At 44.0% G+C, this 18,027-nt stretch overlaps 1 long non-coding RNA gene across 3 annotated transcripts; it reads left to right on the top strand.

The window, feature by feature from the left end:
* The first annotated feature begins 1,435 nt into the window (after positions 1-1,435).
* On the top strand, positions 1,436-6,233 carry LOC135920258 (uncharacterized). Of its 3 annotated transcripts, XR_011511186.1 has the most exons (4): positions 1,459-1,630; positions 2,532-2,630; positions 3,600-3,727; positions 5,775-6,233. It is a non-coding gene; the product is annotated as an uncharacterized lncRNA (long non-coding RNA). The 3 variants fall into 3 exon arrangements; XR_011511185.1 differs by having other exon boundaries at positions 1,436-1,630; positions 2,532-3,727; XR_010570202.2 differs by lacking the exon at positions 1,459-1,630 and having other exon boundaries at positions 1,641-2,630.
* Positions 6,234-18,027: the final 11,794 nt, after the last annotated feature.

Raw genomic sequence — 18,027 nt, 5'->3', positions numbered from 1 at the left:
ATTTTTGCGCTGCATTGCAATTATTGCATATTTTCACCACTTCTTTCTGTTGTGCCTACTAGGCCTTGAATGTATATAATAAATAAATAAAATGTGAAGTCATCACCGTCTTTTATGACGTCAGTAGTGATACAGAAGGTAGTAAATACAACAACGTTAAGTATGAGCAATTATGGGTAAATAATGTGAAATAATGTGAATAAGGGTGGAATAAATTGCATTAAGGTTCGTACAAACTATAGCACGGTGGATTACGGGAGATTAAGGTAGAATTGTGAAGAACACGTGACAATGTATGAACTAACGTATCATGGTCACGTGACAATTGCAAGTGTAGATGCGTGAAGCGATTAAGTTTTCCCATTCCTAAGTGACTGTCGATATTTCTTCAAGGATTGTGATGTTACTGGCATGACGGCCACTCCAAAAATGTATCATCCAGAAAAACAACGCCCTTTCACTTACAATTCCATTATCATTATTTTTCGTGCTCACAGGAATATTAACATGCAATTAAACACTTCTAGAAAAACTGCAGTAGCAGAGCGAAAACACGAGAGCAACTTGCGCAATTCTGCACTAATATTTCGGTGCCCTTAATAGCCCAACAAAAAGTGGTGAAATGGAAGAAGCTGTTTGGATACATTGCTGAACAAACAGGGACGTGCTGTTGGACGAGCCTCTGCTGTACAATGGCATCAACGTACAATTTGCATGGTGAATCCATAAAGAAGACTTATAGAGGCGAGATCACGTTGGAAGTTCTCAAACCCGAATTTCCACGTACCTTGCCTAATTCATTCAGAGGTTTACTAAGCTACTGATCTGCTTTCTAAGTGCACCCTCAAATACAGCTTGTAAGGCTGAGCCTATATATTAAGGGCTGGTGTCGTCAACGCTGTAATTTCTTATCCAGAGCATACGCACTTGCAAACGCAGTCTTCAGTCTCCTCATGAATGTTTACGCGTCGCTGTCACACGACCAAGATGTGAGCGTCTTTATCGAGCCATGATATCGCTGAAACTACGCTGTGACCTCGCAAAGTTGCTTCGTTCGGACGCAGCGAATAATCTAATTGCACCAGCAGAAGAGCGCCGATCGTCTCGCTCACGGTCCCGATTTGTGTACTGTACCCTCAGTGATGCAGCACAGACTGCGCCCCCCACCCCAAAATAAAATGCCCGGCACAAAACGTAGTAGCAACTACCCGCCTCACCGCTCTAGTTAGAGACCACAACGAAGCAGCAGCAAACAGGCGGCCATGCGAGCAAGCAAACCTGTCAGAATAAACGTTCAATTTGCGCGGCCGCCCCATGCCCAATGAAAAGCGACCGGAAGTGACGGCCGACGCTGTACCATCACTTCGGCGCGCAGCAGGACGGGAAGGCGGAAGCTGCGCCATCATGCTCGTTTTCGCGTGCGTTCGCGTCGCGCGCTGTGCGAAGTAATTTTAAACGTGTGATTAGTTTAGCGCGCGGGGTAGAAAAAGATGTGGCCCATGCTTTGTGTATTACTCGTGCCGCACTTCAAAGCAAAGCGTTCGTACGCACTGGAAGATGGATCCACGAAGGCTGAAACGAGAAGTTGCAACGTGCCGGTCGATAGTACTGGCATGATGGAAACTTTCAGGCAAGTGCCCGTTTATTTGGTATTTGTTTTGTTCGCTTTAGAATTATCTCACTGTGATCTCGTAGCATAATTCATAATTCGCTAATGTAAGAGCAAGAGCAGCTGCACTCCTACTAGGGCAAGTTAACTACCTCGATCCCGTCCCGTGTGACTAATGTTTGTCAAATTTACATCGGGCGTGGTGCGCCTGCATAGTTACGCTTTGTTTCTCAGCGCTTGAATGTTCATTGATGTGATTCTCTTGTGCGTTCAGCGCGGCTGCTTGTAATGCGGTCGTTCGCGCTTCAGTTAAATGTGGTCGACCACTATTGCGTCGCGTAGAAAAGGACTGGCTTAGCCACCTTTCGAAGGAACCGGCGCGGTATTGGTTCTCCCTGATGCGGTCGCGTGCTGCTGTTGCTGCTTGCCGGACGCCTTCAGCATTTTATCGGCTCGCTTTGTCTGTGCGCGTGCTCGCGCTCGGCTTGATTTGTGTGTGCGCTCAGCTCAGCTCGCTTTGTGTGTGCGTGCGTGCGTGCGTGTGTGCGCTCAGCTCAGCTCGCTTTGTGTGTGTGTGTGTGTGTGTGTGTGTGTGTGTGTGTGTGTGTGTGCGCGCGCGCGTGCGTTCAGTACATGCCGGTTTGTATGGGCCGGCGTGTTTGCGCGTGTCTAGTGCGTACGTGTTTTGTGAGTGTGTTGTCTGTGGGTCGATGTGTGTGCGTGCACGTGTTAGCGTGTCTGCCTGCATGCATGTATGTGTGCTTGTTTGTGTTCATCAATGTGCGCGTGCGCGCTTTTGTGTCTGCGCTTTGAGAGTGCGTATACTTGTGTGTGCGTGTGGATGCGTTTTGTGTGCGTGCGTATGTATTGCATGAGGCCGGTAGAGTTTTACTCGCAATAAAACTCTTCCGATTTGGTGCAGCGAGTGTTCCCGCCTGAAAGCCGAGTTTGGTTTCAAGCCACCCTGGACAACTGCTGTATGAGGCGCCGTTTCTCGGGAGGACCAGTGGGAAGGCGCCAAGTATACGCTTCGTCCTTTTTCCTCCCATGCCCTAATGAATCGATATCCTTGTTTTTTATTGTGAAAGGAACGTTACATCCAGAGCATAAATAAATGATTAGGAAATCTGGTAGTGTGTTTCGCCATTACAATAATTCCGATCTTAAAGACGTGGATTTCCCATTAGCCCACATTTCTTTTGATGCAGACAACCGCTGAAATTGTTAGCGGCAGGTTATTCGAGACGTTCTACGTATATAGCAATTGTCTTCAGGAGCTTTAATGAATATTGAAAATTTGAAGTGTTGTGCTTTAGAGGTATCATATATAAGCTTTAGGTCTCCGGGTAATTTGCATGCCCTTCAAGAGCTGTCGCCTATAGCCCTATTGAAATTCGTAACTACAGTTTGGAGCACTGGGGAAGCTAGAAGGCTTGCCCTGGCTCTCGAGAAAGTGTTTAAGCTGGAGGTGTAGGTTGAGGAGTTTGGGGTTGGTAACACAAAGGATTTTTTATGCCTTAGCAGTAGGAGTGACACAGGATAAAAAAAATGTATGTGTGTCAAGCACAGGAAGCTGCTCATGTGGTAGAATCATGTGTGCGTGTGTGTGTGTGCGCGTGTGTGTGTGCGCCCATGCATGCGTGCGTGTGTGTGAATTCTCTCCTCAAAAGGGAGTATGTGTGTGAGCTATTTCATTGCTGGTCTGTTTGCCAAGAATTGGAAGAAAACACAATAATCAATTTAACTTGAAATAATAAACTTCAAAGCATACTGGCGTACTGGCGACAGCAGCATACAAGCATGCAGCTGTGTGACAATCTTAATGCATGACTGCAACATCTGGAAGGAGGCTTGCTTCTTCAGTAAGCAGCACAAAGTCCATATTCTTGGCTTTTCTCGTGCAAACCAAAACGAGGCTCATTGCCAATGATCTTGTCTTTTGCTCTAATAGCATTTGTTTATCTTGTACTTAGAGCGTTGTTTCTCGCAGGTCATGCAGATGGTAGCAGCGATTTCACAATGCCCAGCCTTGGCGCCCCCCATCAAGAGCAAGCCACTTGCTTTCGCCTTCAGACAGATGGTTAACGTCTTCTTGAAAGCGGTTGAGAAGACAACATTGTAAGTAGATATAGTTGTGTAGTGTAATATAATAAGTCAAGTTATAATTTAAAACTCGGGCTCCTTGGCCACCTAAGCTTGATATGATGTGCAGTTGTCGGTGGTTGTAAATATTGCCGATGGTACAGTGCATACTGCAGGTATGACTGCTGATCCAAAGTATACATTTGCATTTTCTTGATGGTCTTTCATAATGAGGATTTTCTTTGTGCAAGAATATTCACAGAATGCCGGGGCATTGTAGCATCATATTCTTTATTGTGCATTAACTGCTAATTTCGTATGACCTTCCTGCTACCAATTTATTTGCAGGAAAGGAATATTTGTTTACTCTCTGCAATGAGCTTGTTATTTGCTCATTGCATTACACTCTTCTACCTTTAATTTATTCCCATACAATTATCAAAACCTTAAAATTTCAGCTGTTTTTATTTTGAATACAATATCAAAATCAAAATGCACCGGATTGCAATCTAGACTGCACGGGATTTGAAGAAATAACAAGAAACCAGGACCTCTCGGGAGCGTTAAAAAAACGTTTCCGCAGGTAATGTGCCTAATTATACTGAGCTAGCTGCTCACGAAAATTGCAAGCATATTTCATTTCACATAGTTTTGCAGGATATAGCAAGCCTATCATAGTCTCTGAGCACAACCTTACCTCATTTGCAACATGAAAATGTCTCATGCTTAATTTGGGACAAGTTTTGAAAAATGAATGTATCATAATTTTGAAACTACACAAAGTATTGGTTGAGGCTAGACAGTTTTCAAACAACTTGACCATGTTGAACTTAGCCATTACAGACGGAAAAAAAAACATGCACAGGAGCACTCATTCAATGAAATGTGATGCTTGTGGTTATTTTTCACATGCAAAATGTACTTTTAAGCGAGAGAGGGCAGGTAGCCAATTTACAACCATTGTGACTCATGCGGATAGTAGCAACACAGGATGAGAAATGGTTGTCTCTGAGGTTCATTGAATATGTGAAAACTCATATACAGTACCCTCCCCCCTATGAGGGGTAACCGTGCAATATGTTTTGGGCAAGAAAGACGATTTTTCTAGGAGACAAGAAATTTCAGGCTCTAGTTGAGAGGCTACAGAAAGAAGGACCATGTAAATAGTCAGATTAACATAAGCTGCATCGGAGTGGCATCACAGTTTAGAGCATGAAGTGGGAGCATGAGGAAGGATCATAAGCTTAAATAAGGGAATACTACTTGTCAGTGCATTGCCAAGCTAACCCATTGAAAGAAGGGGGCGTGCTCTAAGAAAAATAGTTGACAACACATGCTAAGTTTTCGAGGAAAGTATGCCAAAATGCCCATTCTTACTAAATTAGTAAATAAGAAATACACGATAAATTTTAGGATTCAGAAAGTGTCTAATAAACCGCATTGGAGAGTTGGATATTGTTGGGCTGGATGCATATATTGCAGGGCAAATGAGAATGCCAGTGGGGATTCCCTCATTTTCATTTTGTGTGCACTCTCTGAAAAACAGTTCTCTTTGTCTCCTAGTGTAATAATGTTGTGTAAAAACAGTCATTTTTTAATGCCTTGTGCATTTCACTCTTAATGTGCAATATCCCGTAAGCTTCTCACCTGCAGTACTTATAAAGTGTAATGCAGATATATTGCAGATTTCATAATGTCAATTTTGTATTAAGGTAACATACACACTCTTGGACAAATGTCTGTTGTTGAGAGATGTCATTGGTAGTCTTTAAACTTTATTCACTCTTATTTTCTATGGTGAAAAGGCTACTGTAAATTTATGTTTTTGCTGCTGTATGTGCCTTGTGTTCACAATGACACAGTGGTTTAGCATTCACAGTAACATGCAATTCCTTAATTTGCAAAATAGAAACTTCTCCTACCTTTCACTTGTCTTGCCCAGTTGCCTGAGCGGTGCATTCTGCCCAGTCACATTAAGTTTGTTACTTTGAGGAGCTTGTGGCTTTATCAAATTTTCCGCAAAGTACATGTGTAATTGCACGGACTGAATTCTCATGATTCTCTTCTTATTTTGCTAATGCAGGCTGCAAGATTCCAGCAATGCCATGCGCTGCATTTATTGGTCAAGATGCTCAGAGAATGGAGTCCCTGCACCTCGTGGTTAACCGTGAACATTTCTTTTTCTTTTGGAAAGCTAAAGGCCATTTGCTGCATCACTTGCATTTTTGCAGCTCAGATGTGTACTATATTTTTCTAATTTTGAATCAATATTGGCTATTCAGTATAAAAAATGACGTACAGCGTGAAGGACAAGGACTGCGAGAGACACACTCCACTGACTTTCAACAATATTTTATTGCGTTGCCACATCGTATGTGTATACACAGAGGGGTCATGCGCAGAAAATGAAAGCCAGACACAAGGGGTGTTCTAACAGCAAGTCATTGTAAAAAGAACATGGTCACTTGAAAAAAAAAAACATCACAATTTCTATCTGTTTAGATACAAAATTTCACTAGGGGTCAGCGTGATAGAGGGGGCACTAACGCACACACTACCCAGTTTTCTGGTGAAATCAGCTTCAATAATTTACCAAGTGAGCTGTGTCTCGCTAAAACTTCGGTATCTTAAAGAGGGGCATGCAGCCGCAGTCCCGGCAATGAATGCCCAAGTGGCCTTGAACAGTGTTATGGACGTTGTTATAGTGCTCTCTTAAACGATCATTTAGGCGCATGCCTATCTGTCCAATATATTTACTGCCTCAAAATGGGAATTTGGGAAACCACATTCATTGCACACATCGCAAAACGTTTTCTGTGCTCGGCAGAGCAACAACTCTGACGTGATTTAGGCGCGTTTACACACTTACAGAGCCTTGCCAGCTTTTCCGGGGCTGAGAAAAGGACTGTGATTTCTGCAGGTCCCCTAATCTTTTTTAGCCTATGGGAGACATCATGAACATATGGTAGCACTGCAAACCTGTGTCTTTCAACCGGCTGGTTCCTTGAGCGAGCGTGCTCATCATGTTTTGTGCACTTCAGAAGCTGTTCCGCTATGGCTGAAATTAAGGCCAAAGGGTAGCCAACCCAAGAAAGGCAATCAGCCTGTGCAGCAACGCTATGTTGCATCTCTTGTGAGCAAGATTTATTGAGGCTGTTAAGGAGGCAAAGCTTCACAATATCTCATTTGACTTTGTTGGACAGACAGGCAGGCGCCTAAACAATCATTTAGGAGAGCACGATAACAACGTCCATAACACTGTTCAAGGCCACTTCGGCATCCATTGCTGGGACTGCGGCTGCATGCCCCTCTTTGAAGGTACGGAAGCTTTAGTGAGACAGGTCATCCAGGAAACTATAGAAGCAGATTTCACTAGAAAACTGGTTAGTGTGTGCGTTAGTGACCCCTCTATCGTGCTGACCCCTAGTGAAGTCTTGTATCTCAACAGATAGAAATTCTAATGTTTATTTTTTTCAAAGGACGATGTTCTTAGTACAGTCACTTGCTGTTAGACACCCCTTGTGACTCATATTCTGCGCATGCCCGCTTTTGTGCAAATATACTCGATGTGGCAACGTAATTAAATATTGTTTGAAGTCAGCGCAGTCTGTCATCTCTCGCAGTTCTTGTCATTCAAGCTGTACGTAACTTTATCTCATTAATTGCAAACTATCCCAAGGAACTACCCTTGTTCAGTATAATTATAATGTTTGATATGACCATTTGCTGGCAAATGTTAACAGTGTGATATTTAACTTGAACTTTTGCATGACTGCCTATGCCTGTGTTCTTTTAGTAACCAGAGTATGGCTAATTTATTAAACCATATTTGCTAATTTGCATGCTCACATGCTATAGCATGCCTTAATCTTGAATTAGTGCATCTAAGTGCAAATAATTTAGAAATTTACTATGTATTTTAAAACACTGTCCACATTTTGTGCTCAGCAAAATCGTTTAATCAACAGTGGTTTGTTTTTATCAGGCCTCCTGCTGCACTTTGCACCCAGGCACTAGTAGATGTGGACTATGCACTCTTTTGATTTATAGTAAGCAAAGAACCTATTTTCAAACTACATATTGTATATGTACCAGTGCCTTAGAGTTACAAAACAAAAATTTATAGAAACTGGTATTGTAGTTAGAAAAACCGCTACACAGCACCTTTAGCCCAGAGAACTCTCATTTCACAAAAGAGGACAAACTATGTAGGCGCTAAAAAATTCTACGTATTTTTTGTGCTCAAGTAATCTTGTTGGAAATAGAAAATTAGCAATAAGGCTCCTGGCATAAACCTCACTTAAAGCATGTCTATGCTTGGAAAGTATTCTTTCAGTCTGAAAAATGTTGGCCAGTTATGCTTTACATCGACTTTCCAAACTTTTCATAATGCTTTGCGATTACATTAGTGTACAAAATAACAGGTGTCTTTCTTGTGCGTTTGCTCTGCATTTCAATTGCTTCCCTAATTCACCTTTGCAATATGCCTTTTTTTAAGGCATCAAAACTTGAATTTTCGTTCACTGGAGCCTAATACTAAAAATTTATTCTTTTATGTGGCCCAAAACACTGCGAATCAACCCAGGCTCTTTCAGTGCCGCTATACATAGTTTCTTCTCTAATAACAGATTTGATCAATACATATATTTTAGGTACCTTTGTGGGGAATGTACATGTTCTTGTACTTACTGATGTGTTTGGTGATTGTGCATGATTATATTTCATGTGATTTATGTATATGTTGTACTCTGTATTGCAGCATGCAATAAATATATTTGCATTTTCTTGAAAATGCAGCATATATCTTACCAGTCTGTGTTGCATGTTATTTGGATATGGAAATCGTGATAACCTTGGTGTTGATATACATGCTCAAAAGTGTCCAAGTTTGCTAGGTTGTATTTGTGCAGCGAAGACAGGTTTTCCAATATACACCATGAATTACTAATATGTAATGTGATCCACACGTATAGGTGTTGTGTATGCCCATCGAAGCTTCAAGGCCGGCTGTTCGACAGTGCGTTTTGTAGCCGAACTTGAACCTTCTGGCACACGCAGTAGTTGCGCGTGGATCGCTGTACATAGTAGTAATTGAAGGCGTGTACTGCCGAATCTGCCTTCCATACACGCTAGAAATAAAAGGGTCTACACCCTTCCAACACCCACACAGATGGGTGTTAATTTGGATGAGCAGCCTTACACCCTAAATTTATTTTGCTGGACACCCTTCCTTTAGGGTGCTATAGTGGCACCCCAACTGTAGGGTGTAGACAACAGCACCCTTAGGGTGTTCGTCTGGCGACAAACTGATTTACACCCTTAAGGGTGTTAAAATGTTTAGTGTGTATACTATCGTCAGACCAATGGCTTGACTGAGCGGTTGATCCGTACCCTCACATAAATGCTGTCCATGTACGTTTCAAAGGACCACCATGATTAGGACATTGCCCTTCCTTACGTCACATTTGGCTACAACTCTTCTCGCCACAATATACCGCGGGATTTTCTCCATTTTATATATTATATGTTCGCGAACTGCATTGCTTCTTGATACTTCACTTCCTCCTGCTGCGACCTCAGCAGAGGGCACATAGACTTGAAGAAGCACCAAATTTACACCGTAAAGTTTTGAACGGCAATTGCTGAGCGAGTGCCATTCAGTCTGTTTGCATGCGCATGTTGTTGCGAGGAAGCAAGGAAGGAGAGGGAGTGTATATCCGTGTACACGCCTTGAGCGTGCGTGTGTGTGTACTTGCATTTGCGTGTGCGCGCGTGTTTGTATCTCCGTATTTGAATCTGCGTTGCACACGAGTGCGTGTATGCGTGTGCGAGCACTCGTTTGCGAGCATACGCGCATTTGTCTGTGCATGCAGTTCCAGGTGCCTGCGTGCACGGATATGCAAGGTGCCGGGTGGACTCGTATAAATGCGAATGCAGGCGAACATGTGTCGTATCTGTGTGTGTGTGTTTGTGTGTGTGTGTGTGTGTGTGTGTGTGTGTGCGTGCGTGCGTGCGTGCGTGCGTGCGTGCGTGTGTGTGTGTGTGTGTGCGTGCGTGCGTGTGGCTTTGTATGTGGGCGTACATGTGAGTATGCGTGTGCGTCGTTGCGAGCGTGTGCGTGCGTGCGAGCGTGCGTGTATGTGTGTATGTGTGTGTGTGCTGCGTGCCTGAGTGCGAGCGTGCGTGCGAGCGTCTGTGTGTGAGTGTGTGTTCGAGAGAGAGTTCACTTCCCCGCTTACGCCTGCTCTCCGGGACGAATGGGATACAGAGTACAATCATAATCATCAGCCTGGTTACGCCCACTGTAGGGCAAAGACCTCTTGCATACTTCTCCAACTACCCCGGTCTTGTGCTAATTATGGCCATGTTGTCCCTGCAAACTCTTTAATCTCATCCGCTCACCTAACTTTCTGCCCCCCATGCTACGCTTCCCTTCCTTTGAAATCCAGGCCATAACCCTTAATGACCATCGGTTATCTTCCCTCCTCATTCAAAGTTCAAACCCATATTTAAATCTACGAGACAAGAACTAATGATTTTGCATTTATTGTACTCTCTCTTTCTGAAAGCGAAATCAACGCAAAAAAAAAAACCGCCTGAGACTCCAATATCGCCGCCCCAGATTTCGCCATGATGGCACCAGTGATGGCACCGTCACCATCGGCACGGCTCCGTGAGCTGTTCACCTTCGTTATCTTCCTTACCACGGCGGCAGCTCATTGTCTTCAAGCCAGTGACACGCTAAATCCGCACCATCATCTCGTCATGCGTCGCTTCTACAACAAAGCAAGCTTTCGGCGGCCCACATTCACTGCTATATTGATATTAAAACTGTGAACTGCTTGTTTTCGAATAAACAGCGTTAATCAAAATAGGAAGTGGACTGGCCACCAGAAACTCGCTCACAGAGCCCCACTTTTGACGTCACGGAAGGCTACGTGCGGTCAGGTTGAATTTACAGGCGTTCTTTTTCTGCGTCAGTTGCGCTTTCCGAGACAGTTTAATTGGAAAATATTTGTTCGCATAGCTCTTACAGAAGCATGTTTAATTAAAATGTCTTTGCTCGGCTAGATAACCTCGAGGATGGGCTCCAAACTACTCATTTTCTTTAGCCATTTGAGATCAACACTTGCCGCCCCATGCTGCCACTGGCAGCAGCGGCGGTGACCAGAGGGCATCGTAAATCTGCTTGCTGCTTTACGCAGGGAAAAAAAAGAAGAAATGTCGCTGTTACCTCGCCACGGAACGCCGACCACGAGGACCATACAAGGTAAATATACCTGGTAGCGAAGCTTCCATAGGAGCCCATACGTTCAAAACATGGCGGTCCATCGCCGGTTCATGGGGCTTAGCGCCATCTGTATGTGGTGGGAACACTTCCGGCGGAAGCAAAAATAACGTGACGCCATGTCCGTTAAAAGCAGAAGTGACGTCATTTTGTTTTCGAAGGCGCGAAATTTGTTTTGTTGTTCTTCCTTTGGAGCTATATATTCAAATGCCCCGCCATTCGACTTGATGGGCGTTTCGAGCTTTCAGCGTGGAAAGCGATGCAGGAAAAGGGCCAGCCGTACGGTTGTCGAAATCGCATCCCTGCACAGAACATACTTTCTTTGGAGGCCGACGAAAGCTTTAGGTGTAGAGTGCTGATCCTATTGTCGGATGCCAAGCCCGTCGGCCAGCGCAGTCGTACGAAAACAACTACACAATTATCTGGCGGTCGGAACTCACTACTTTTGACTGAAGAGATTAAGAAGCAATGAAACTACCCGCGTCACCAAATTCAGACAAACTTCGACAAGCAAGAAAGCACAAATTGTGAGGGGAGCGTATTTCAACAGGTGATACGAGTGCGCCTTTCTGCCCATTTCAAGACGTGCATTGCACTGCGAGTGATAGTGGCGTCAACGCCCCCCGTAGCGATGGGCGCTGAAAATAAATGCATTTATTAATAATAATAAAATTAAACGTATTTTCTTAAATCATCACGAATATATAAAACTGACTGGGAATTTTATTTTCGTTGAATGGATCTAACTGTGTCTCGTTTGAATTAAAAAACGCGTTTTTCTTTCCCAATCTTTGTTCCCTCCAAACATAGTCGCGCTTTACTCGCTGCTCCCATCACCCCCCATGCTGATGTCGGTGACAATCTGTACTGAAACGCTTTTCGCCCGAAGCTTCGCGACCTATTTGAATCGACCTTGGACCATATCTACAAGCTGAACTACTGCATCGCACTTCGGCGCAACGTCACGGCACTGCAGCGACATCTGGACACTGCTTGGCCGGATATAAACCCAGCAATGTCTGCATGGCCTTCCACTGGCAGCAGCGGCGGTGACCAGAGCGCATCGTAAATCTGCTTTCTGCTTTACGCAGGTCAGTAAACCATAGCTTTGTACTATTGGTGCCCTTAATCTGTCTCGCCTGCCGCTGCCGCCATTGATCCCTTGCGGTTATGTCTAGTATAGAGTGCTCTGTCTGTGAAAAGCCTACCGCACGCGATGAAGTGACTCTTGCTTGTATTGGATGCAACAACATTTTCCATGCTGGAAGCTGTTGCGATGCAACACAAAAGGTGCTCCGCTCGAAAAGTGATACCTATCGGAAAACATGGAAGTGCGAATCGTGTCGGGAAGCAAAATCTGCTGGCATATCGGCAAAAAGTTCCAGTTCAGCATACGAAGCAACCGATGTTGCCTTACAGCTAGCGATGATAGGAGAAAAGCTAGAGAAACTATTACCGCTAAGGAAATCTGTTCTCGGAATAGAAGAATCGATTCACCATATGTCACAAACGCTTGACGACATCATGAAACGTCTAGATAACCAGGGCAAGGATATACAGTCGCTCAAGAAAAGAGTGGACAAGTTTGACGAAGCGCGATTGAGCGAAACACAGATGCAGTTACAGGAGGCTATCAATAAACTCGAATGGCGCAGCAGGCGCCTAAATTTAGTGTTCCATGGTATTCCTGTGACACCTGGTGAAGATTTGCTCGGTAAAGTAAATGAACTTGCACCTGTTCTTGAAGTACCTTGCCTGAAAGATAATGATATTACTGCCATACACAGACTTCCCGCAAGGCCAGAGAAAACCCACGGTATTATTGTTCGTTTCAGTCGTCAAAGAGAGAGAGAACTGTGGTAAGCTAAACGTAAGAGGCTAAGAGACGTCGAGAATCGCGCTTCAGTCCTAGAAAATATAACGAAACAGAACCAAGAACTTCTACGCTCAACAAAAGACTGGGCAGCGGAGAACAACTTCCGTTCTGTCTGGCATGCGAACGGCAAAATTCTTATGCGCAAGGCCACTGGGGATCGAGCGACTGTTGTCAAGAAAGACAAGCGCTTGCAATCGTTGTCTTATGCTATCTTCGGCTGGTCGTTTCTGAGCACTCTGGAGCACTCTCGCGAGCGGCGCAGTCTTCGGCTGGTTGAAAGAGGGTGCGCGTCCTGCGTTCGGCTGGTTCTTCTCGATTGCTCTCCTCCATCTTGGAGCGTTCTGAGGCGCTCCGAGCCCTGTCGTCGGAGCAGTCATCGAGATTGAAACGTCATCGCAGCGCCGCGTCGCTGGTGTTGGCGACGGCTCATCGTAACCTTGGCAACCTAGGCCACTGCATGCTGGCGTCTCGACGAACGTTCGTCCGCCGGTTTTTCCGGCAGCGCCGGGAGCTTTGGATAGGCGAAACATCGGACGTTGGCAGTAGTCACGTGGTTTCACATCAGCAATTTCCTCCTCCGAGAGCGAGTCGCGCGTTCGGCTTGCGCGATTGTCCTCTACCTCTGAGCTCGGGAAACGACCGATCTACCCGACTCTGCTTCGGGGCATACAGGCGACCAGTCGAAGATACCATTAGTAGCATTGATTGTGTGATTACCCGATATGGTTGTCTTATCCCACCAGTTCTCTGAAAAAGTAAAACCATGAAATTCTTCTTTGTCTTTTCTTACTCTCAATTGTCGGTCTGCAAATACAAAAATAGATGACTTAGAACTTTTTTTTCATCGCGTAAGCTTCCCCTTCTCTGCGATTATATTAACAGAAACCTGGTACGAAAATGACTCGGAAATGTATGCGCCACCACCGTATACTCATTTCTTCGTGACGCGAAACAACAAAAGAAGGGGCGGTGTATTTATCCTTACGCAAAAATGCATCGATGGCCACCTTGAAAGAGAGTACACATGTGTAACTGATGACCATGAAGCTGTAGCGGTCCATGCAAATGAAAACATGTTTTCTGGCTTGTATAGACCGCCCGCTGGCCACTCTGACAATTTCTTTAGTTTTTTTGAACGCTTATTATGTTTTTCAACTGAGCAGAATCTGTAACTTGTTGTCGGAGGTGATTTTAATATTAATTTACTTCAACGTGATTCCAAGCAAATGACTTTGTTATCGACTGTTAGTATGTATGGCTATCATATTGTTCCGACAAGCGGCACGAGAATAACAGACACATCAGAGACTTTGTTACATTAAATCATAACGACTACCATGCTTGAAAAAACTACCGCTGGCACCATAGCTTGTGATATGAGTGATAATTTACCCGTTTTTCTACTTTTAGACATAGTTTGCCGTCAAAAAGCAAAACGTCAACGCGTTTATCAAGATATTTCGGATGCAAACTTGACGCGATTTAAAGAATCCCTGCAGGATATTACAAGGGAGTGCATATATGAAATCAAAGATGCAGATAAGGCATATGATGAATTTCTTAATCTAGTGAAAAATGCTTATCACGCAAGTTTTCCCACAAGAACTGCTAAACGGACGCACAATAAGAAAACCTTGGGTAAGCAAGGATATATACGACAAAATTAAACCAAAGAACAACTTTACGCTACCTTCCTTAAAACCAAGGACCTAGATGTATTTGCTGAATTTAAGCGGCTTAGAAACAACGTTGTGGAGTTGCTCCGGAAAGCGAGGTCGGCGTATTACTGTAATCTATTTTCACATGACCCTAAGCGTACCGACCTGACCTGGAAAAAAATAAACACTGTGCTCAGGCGTAACCAAGAATCCAATGAAATTGACTCAATATGTTACGGTAACGATTATGTTTCTGGTTCTGCTTTAGCCTATCCGTTCAACAATTTTTTCATTAACCAATTCACAAGTAATGCAGTACAACAACACAAAAGTATACACAAACCTTGCACAAGCCCAAACACCATATTTTTTTACCCAACAGACGCTCAAGAGGTAGCTTCCGCAATAATAAACCTTAAAAACAGTAGCGTTTGCGACGTAGACAACCTGCAATTAGGACCACTAAAGTATGTAGTGCATGAGATAGCGCGTCCATTAATGCACATATTAAATCTTATCCTCTCCAATGGTGTATTTCCAAAAAAAACATGCAGATTGCAAAAGTAACTTTAATTTTTAAGGGCGGTGACAGAAACGTACTGAATAACTATAGACCTATATCGATTTTACCCGTTTTTTCCAAGGCGATAGAAAAGCTCTTGTATATAGGATTGTCTAACTATTTTTTTAAGCGATCATTACTACACAATTTTCAGCATAGTTTTCGTCAGCATTGTTCGACGGAAACCGCGCTGCTAAAGCAAAAGGAAATAAGATTAAAAAAACTTTTCAGACCATAATTTAACACTGGCAGTATACGTAGATTTATCGAAAGCCTTTGATTCATTACAGCATGAAATACTACTTGATAAATTGCAGTCATATGGTGTACACGGCATTGCGTATGAGCTTCTAGCTTCTTACTTAAGGCATCGTAAGCAGTACGTATCGATAAAAACATCCTCCTCAGATATTAAATGCATAAAGATGGGAGTACCACAGGGCAGCATACTGGGGCCACTTTTATTTTGTGTTTACGTTAACGACCTACACTCATTGACCTTAAATTCGCATGTAACATCAATTTGCTATGCTGATGACAATACATTATTAATCACCGGTAAAACAACTGACGATATACAAAAGATATCTAATGAAACAATGCCGCTGTTACTGGAATGGACAAAGTGCAATTCCCTACTTATTAATACCGCAAAAACAATAGCAATACTCTTCAGACCAAAAAATAAGGTTGTAAACTTGCCGCTGATTACACCTGGTCACACTGTAATTGAAATAGTAGAATGCATGAAAGTGCTGGGCGTATATTTTTCAAGTACTTTAACTTGGGATGACCCTATCCACGAAACTCATAAAAAAATGTGCAAAACTGCGGGTATGCTAAACAAATGTAGACATATCATTCCTCAACGTATAAAACTACTACTATATAACTCGTTAGCCCTTTCTCAGTTATCCTACGCCCACCTAGTATGGGGCACAACAACAAAAACGAATCTAAACCGACTGTTCCTAATTCAAAAGAAGTTTATGCGAATAATTGCAAACGTCCCAATGATTTTCACACGCAGCAACTCTTTAAACAATTTAAGGTTATAAATGTCCATGATTTTTACAATTATCGTTTACTCCAGACATACTGCTCGGCCACAAAAAAGAACAACTCTTTTTACGGGGAGATTTCAGAGTTAAGCGAAAATATTGCCGTATACACTACGCGTCACCAAAATATTTGGCACATGCCTACTCCTCAAAACAACTATGCGAAACAATCAATCGCTTTTACACTTCCAGCTCTGCTCAATAGTCTTGCTAACAAATGTGTAGATGTGTCACAGTTGTCTAAAAAAACAATCAGAGATCAGTTCCTGTGAAATATCATGCATTTATTAACGCGACAGCGTTAAGGAGCTCGTGTCGCAGAGAAGCCGGTGTCGTTGGTGTCGGTGTCGGCGGCGTTGGCCGTGATGAATAAATGCAGGCAGGCACTTTATGAATAAAAAACAACTTGCAAGATGGGCTGGATGGGAATCGAACCAGGGTCTCCGGAGTGTGAGACGGAGACGCTACCACTCAGCGACGAGTTCGATGCTTGAAAGCGGTACAAAAGCGCCTCTAGTGAATGCGGTGTTATTTTAGAAACGAACAGTAGAAAGTTAAACAGCGGTGTATCTCGGTAATTATGAACATGTAACTTACAGAAGTCGCAGTTACACGAGTAGCGAAGAGCGTTTCCGCTACATTTCTTCAGCGCTTTCCGCACACGCAGAGCCATCTTGCGGCAAACACAGAAGACCCCCTCCTCTCAATGTACGGCGCATCCCCGACAGGTGGCGCGCCACGTGCGCATTGGGGCTGTGCGGGGACCGGTGCGAGGCGCGTCGCGGCACGGACTCTCTCTCCCCTGACGACGCTTCGCGTTGCTCCCTCACGGGCTGCAGAATCAAGCGCCCTTCCTTTCTTTAGATCACTATCTGTCTATCTCTCTGCCCACGCCGATCCCGACGTTTGGCTGGCGTGCATCGTTTCCCCCTCCGAGACACCGAGTTCTTTGGTTCGTTCCGCTTGCTCAGGTGCACGTTTCGTTGCCGCGCCGAACGCTGCGTTGCTCGACGCTCACCGCGTCCGATGCGGGGCGCCTCGTAAGTGATCGCTGCGCTGTAGCCCCTTGTCTTACACCCCTTGGCGGGTCGACGGGAACGCTGTCGCGTTCCACTCTTGAAGGCGAAGCTTAAGCGTCCTCCAATTTTTATCTATTTTCAGATATTTTTGCTCATAAATGTGAAGCTTTCTTTTGTATTTTTCAAAATGCTTATGTTCCACTCTGAAATCATTGTCTGTACATCTGTATGATAGCAGTCATTTGTATGAAAATTGTCTCAGAACTGCTGGTGCTGCTGTGTAAAGGGGCAGCCACCTCGTTAAGCTACTAATCTCAGTAGCTTTTCGTGGCTACTCCTTCCTTGTGTATTTGTTCAAGGAGAATAAATTCAATTCAATTCAATTCAATTGAAAATATAATTTACGTAGCTTCAATAATTACGCACACAACATCTCAACTTACTCCACTGTGAACTCGAATGATAAAATGATCTCACCGAGACCTATATTGGTTAGTATATTTATTTGGTGCAGTTAGAACCAGCCGACATATTGACAGTGCAGTAGGCTTGCTATGAAGCAAGTATGAAAGCGTGGACAGGTTTTCTTGGCGCAAATCAAGTTCATGAGCTTAAACACGCGTGCCCAGCCATGCACTTCTGCATTATACAAGAAGCACCTCAGCGCTACCGTACATCACAGAAGGTGTGTGAGAACATTGTCTCTGTTCCCGATTACATTTCTGAGCGTTGCTGGCATCAGGCTCGATTTCGTGGTCTCATTAGTAATAAATAGTCGGGAGACGCTTAAACTTTGTCTTTAAGTGTGGAACGCCCCCGATAGCATTCAAAGAACCTTGAGTGCCTCTCACGCTTCCCGGCAGCTTCAGCTT

Source organism: Dermacentor albipictus, chromosome 1 (genome assembly GCF_038994185.2).
Source record: "Dermacentor albipictus isolate Rhodes 1998 colony chromosome 1, USDA_Dalb.pri_finalv2, whole genome shotgun sequence".
Classification (NCBI taxonomy): Eukaryota; Metazoa; Arthropoda; class Arachnida; order Ixodida; family Ixodidae; genus Dermacentor; species Dermacentor albipictus.
The sequence above is the reverse complement of the archived record's forward strand: the minus strand, read 5'-3'. Positions and strand labels throughout refer to the sequence as shown.